This window comes from Triticum urartu, chromosome 6, assembly GCF_003073215.2.
Source record: "Triticum urartu cultivar G1812 chromosome 6, Tu2.1, whole genome shotgun sequence".
Taxonomy (NCBI): Eukaryota; Viridiplantae; Streptophyta; class Magnoliopsida; order Poales; family Poaceae; genus Triticum; species Triticum urartu.
In genome coordinates, this window is record NC_053027.1 from 257,317,243 (window position 1) to 257,322,889 (window position 5,647).

A 5,647-nucleotide genomic window follows, 5' to 3' on the forward strand; every position below is an offset into this window, starting at 1 on the left:
TCATGTATTGCGTGAAGTGGCGATTGTAAGCCAACTATGTAACTCTTTCCCTTATGTATTACATGGGTTGTGTGAATATTACCTCACTTGCGACATTGCTTTCAATGCGGTTATGCCTCTAAGTCGTGCTTCAACACGTGGGAGATATAGCCGCATCGAGGGCGTTACAAATAACCTGCCCCTTGGCAGGAAGCCAATGATGGATTTCAGCGGTCAGGTACCTCGTTGCCCGAAGCTTTGCAATGTCTTCCTCCGCAACAGAAGAAGCTACCCACCGGCCTTGATAGCTGGATACGGACATCATTGGGGCTGGTGGCGACCGAAACCCGGGTGTTGGAACTCGGGGTAGCTGGGGTTGAGAAAGAGGCAAGCGTGGAAAAAAAAGACGGGTCTGTACCCCTATATAAAGGCTGCAAATATCAAACGTCTCCTCTTGGGCCTCAAAAACTTGCTTGTTTCCAAGGAGTTGTACCCAAGCGACGGTTGGGTTACCCATGTCCGGGTTGACAGGAATCCCTTAAAAAGGAAGGCACGATCTCCGCTTGGATAAGACGCTCCAATAAGACCACGTCTTGGGACGTGGGGCGACGGACCGGCTAAAACGGTTCGCAAGTAGTGGCCGGGCAGGCATGGTGTCATATTACCAAAAAGTGGTTGGTGGAAATCATGAAATATTATGTCCTCTGCGGTTATGCATACAAATCCGGATACAATCATTACATATGAAGATCAACTAGGAGTTCGGAAGGGGGAACCTGCCTTGCAATGCCGAAGACAATCTGCGCGCCGGACTCCTCATCATTGAAGCCAGGTTCAGGGGCTACTGAGGGAGTCCTGGACTAAGGGGTCCTCGGGCGTCCGGCCTGTTATCCATGGGCCAGAATGATGGGCTGTGAAGATATGAAGGCTAAAGATTGTACCCGTGTCCGGATTGGACTCTCCTTGGCGTGGGAGGCAAGCTTAGCGACGGACTATGAAGATTCCTTCTTATGTAACCAACTCTATGCAAACCCTAGATCCCCCCAGTGTCTATATAAACCGGAGGGGTTAGTCCGGAAAGGATAGATTCATTACCATAGTCATATAGGCTAGGCTTCTAGGGTTTAGCCAATTATGATCTCGTGGTTGATCAACTCTTGTAACACTCATATTCATCAAGATCAATCAAGCAGGACGTAGGATATTACATCCATAGAGAGGGCCCGAACCTGGGTAAACATCGTGTCCCCGTCTCCAGTTACCATCGATCCTAGACGCATAGTTCGGGACCCCCTACCCGAGATCCACCGGTTTTGACACCGACACACCCCATGTGAAGAAGGTCCCGGCAGGGCTAGCTAGCATTGATGGTACTTTCACGATAAGCGCCACCCTCGATGACAGATAGGAAAGCGCGTCCGTTGCCTTCCTGCAGGCGAATATCGATGTGTTTGCTTGCCAACCATCTGATATTCCCGGTGTTCCCATGGAGGTAGTTGAGCACCACCTTGCTGTCTTCCCGCATGCCCCACCCATCAAGCAGAAAGTGCCGAAGAGATCAAGAAGTTAGAGGCAGCTGGTTTGGTTAGAGGAGTACTGCATCCTACGTGGTAAGCAAATCCATTAGTGGTCCGGAAGGCTAACGGGAAGTGGAGGCTTTGCATTGATTTCACAGACATCAACTAGGCTTGCCCGAGGGACCCATTTCCCTTGTCGCGCATTGACTAGATCGTGGATTCTACTTCAGGATGAGATTTGCTCTCCTTTTCTGGATGCATACTTAGGGTATCATCAGATCTTCATGTCCAAGTAAGATAAAGAGAAGACATCATTCATCATTCCGTGTGCTACGTACTGCTTTGTTCGCATGCCGTTCGGATTAAAGAGTGTTAGGTCCACTTTTGCAAGGGCAGTCCAGATCAGTTTTGAGCCACAGTTGCACAGAAATATAGAAGCCTATATGGATGATATCATGGTCAAAACCAAGGATAAGGCCACCCTTATCCAAGATTTGGAAGAGATATTTGCCAATCTATGCAAGATCAACTTGAAGCCTAATCCGGAGAAGTGTGTATTTGGTGTTCCCTTCGGCAAGGTACTAAGGTTCTTCATGTCCCATCGGGGGATCGAAGCCAACCCTGACAAGATCAAGGCCATTGAGTAGATCCAAGCGCCATGGATAGTTAAGGATGTGAGTCCCTTGACGGGATGCGTTGTCGCGCTGAGAAGATTCATCTCCAAGTCCGGCAAGCGTGCCCTGCCTTTCTTCGACGTTTTGAAGAAGGCGGGGCCTATGAAGTGGACCCCGGAAGCAGATGCAGCTTCGCAGGAATTAAAGGCCTACCTATCATCTGTGCGTACCTTGGTTGCACCCAAACCCCGAGAGTCGTTATTGCTTTACTTGGCGGCAAGCAACCAAGTGGTCGGTGCAGCCTTAGTAGCACAACGAGAGGTGGATGAGGCAGAAAGTGGCCAGATGACGGCAGAGTCAGAAAAGGATCAAGACAATAATGAGCACGGCAATGAGAACAACCCCAAGGACACGACAAGTAAGAAAGTGGTGCAGCGCCTAGTGTACTTCGTTAGCTCCTTGTTACAAGGGGCTAGATCGAGGTACCCTGGCATGCAAAAGTTGATCTTTAGTCTCATTATGGCCTCAAGGAAACTGTGCCACTACCTCCAAGCCCATGAGATCACGGTTGTCACTCGTTTCCCGTTGCAAAGGATACTCCGATACCCTGAGGCAACTGGAAGAATAGTGGAATGAGCTTTGGAGTTATCCAGCTTTGGTTTGAAGTTTGAGAGCAGTTCAACTATTAATAGCATTGCATTGGTAGAGTTTATTGCAGAATGGATGCCAACCCCTGATGAGGAAAGGACAGAGACAGTTCTCCCCGGCAAGGAATCAACCCAATAATGGATCATGTATTTCGATGGTGCTTTTTCCCTACAAGGTGTAGGGGCTGGCGTGCTTCTTGTTGCCCCCTCCGTGGAGCACTTCAAGTACGTCATCCAGATGAACTTTTCCCAGGAAGAAGCCACCAACAATACGACAGAGTATGAAGGGCTCCTTGCCGGGCTCAGGATTGCAGCAGAGTTGGGGATTAAGAAGCTGATCATTCGAGGAGACTCACAGATCGTGATGAGACAAGTCAACAAGGATTACCAAAGCCCATTGATGGAAGCATACGTCAAGGAAGTTAGGATATTGGAGGAGCACTTTGATGGGTCGCAAACAAAGCATGTACCCCATGCGGAAAACAGCATAGCGGATCACCTTTCAAAGTGTGCTACACATAAGCTTCATGTGGAACCAGGAACTTTTGTTCTCCATCTCTCTCAACCCTCCGTATCACCAGCCACAATGGCCCAGAAGAGGAGAAAGTTGGACTACAGTAAGCCTCTCCTGGCGGAGCCATCTGCTCCCGGCAGAGACCTTGCCGGAAACAACTCCTCACAGCCTGCGACCACCCCCTCCAGCCGGGCCTATGGACCCTGTCGTGGAAACATCACATCAGATGTCCTAGTGTGAGGACTTAGTCGTGGAGCCATCGCGTTGAGGTTAGCTTAAAGGGGTTAAACTGGACAAAGGACACGAGAGTTTATACTGGTTCCGCCCCTTACGACAATGGTAAAAGCCTAGTCTAGTTTGTAGTTGGTATTGCTAGGGTTTTGATGAACGGGGAGCGAATACGCTTGACCCGGCTCTCGATCTCTTGTTTCTTGTCCCTAAACCGCCGCCGGGTCGTCCCTTTGTATAAACAGGTTGACGCCTGGTGGTTTACAGAGTCCCGGCCGGCTCATAAACGTGTCCAGCTCGGTCTCTACCTTTTCTTATCTTACAACACAAGTTATACACCTTATGGCGGTTTACATCTATGGGCCATAATCCGCCTTTGGGCCTTGGGCCTTCTTGTTAACTCTCCTTCGTTAAGCGTCGTACTCCCTGTCCTCATGGGCTTTGATAGGAACAACTTACTATGAGTATAATCCGGCCCCTCCTGGGCGGTTTATACTCAATAGTTATATCCCCAACATTAGGCCCCAGATTGATTTGAACTCGTTCATGTCAATCTTTAGTACTTAAGAAATTCCTTCTTGAACATCTTCACGAAAACTTTATAACTCACCGTGACGTCATCTTCAATATCATGAAAGTCCGCTGTGACGTCATCTGCCATTAACTTTCTATAGTACCCAAATCTTTTAATGTATCTCCTTTAATGAATCTCCAAAAATCGAGGCGTCTGCGTATCTACAGATCCGTTTTTCGACCTCCTCGATACCTGCACCTGCCACTTATCCATTCACCTTATAAATAGGGCTGGGGGTCATTTTAATTTTTTCCCTCGTGCCTCTTCGTCTCATCGTCCTCCTCGTGTCGCCCCAGTTCTTCGAACTCCGCCGCCGCCGTCGGACTTTGCCTCTGCTTCGACCTTGGCGGCTGCATCACCCTGAACGCACCAGAGAATGCGGCACGTCTCCGCTGTTTCCTCAGCATCAGTAAGCTTCCCTTTCTTCCCCCATAGATCCGTCTTTAGGGTTTGAACGTTCATCGGTGTTCATCGGCGTTCGTCACTGTGCGATGATTTTTGATTCAAACATAAGTATTCAACCTGTATGGCGATGGCCTAGTCCTTCTTTTTTCATCAATGCATCTTGCTTAAGCAAAAACTCCAATCTGAACCTTTACCAGGTGCTTCGGTATCCATATTTAAGTTTGAATATACTTTCATTTTCTGACCCATGGTAGATCCAAAATTATTGTGCCAACTTGTGAAACTTGTTTTTCCATCATTTAGTTACTTCAGATCTGTACCTTCAATATCAATGTAGGCGGTTTAACTTTAGAAAATGATAACCCACCAGGTACCATTAGTCCCCTCCTAAACCGCAAATTGCTTATCATTGTACTTTTGACAACACCAATATCCGGTTTAACAATTTTGCATGCTTTAACACTTTCCATCTCTGAACCTGCAACGCTTTATGCTTGTCAACCATGAATCTTCAACCAGCACAAACCTTCCTTCAGGTTGTTAAAGAAATGGCCAAGTCTTTTTATGCTTGCAACTGGGTTCCGTCCCGGATTACGGAAGAAGATCTGAAGGGATGTGTTACAACTGGCGCTTTACCCAGACAGAGTGAAATCCATTGCAGAGCCCCCGGTCTAGAAAATCCTCCAACGCCCAAGGATGGCGAAGTAGTTGTGTTTGTTGATCATCTGAGCCGCGGTTTTAAACCTCCCGGATCAATTTTTTTGTGATGTGCTTTCTAGCTTCCAACTCCACCCTCAAGATATTGGACCTAACTCTCTGTCCAATATTTGTAATTTTCAAGTGTTTTGGGAGGCTTATCTGCAAGAAGAGCCGACCGTTGAACTGTTCAGAGACTTCTTCTATTTAAACCGCCGTACTAAATTTACAGATGGGCCCAATACTGAACTTGGCGGGGTTTCAATTCAGAAAAGGAAAGATGTCAGCTTCCCTCACGCCAAGCATCATTGTCACCCGAAAGAGTGGAATCAGACTTGGTTCTATTGCTGAGATGCGTCTCCAGATGATGAGAATCCTCTGCCGGGTTATCGTGCTCACCGGCTTACCAATACACATCCATTTCCCCAAAGGCTGACTGCAAAAGAACGGGCCAAATATTCACCACAGCTTTC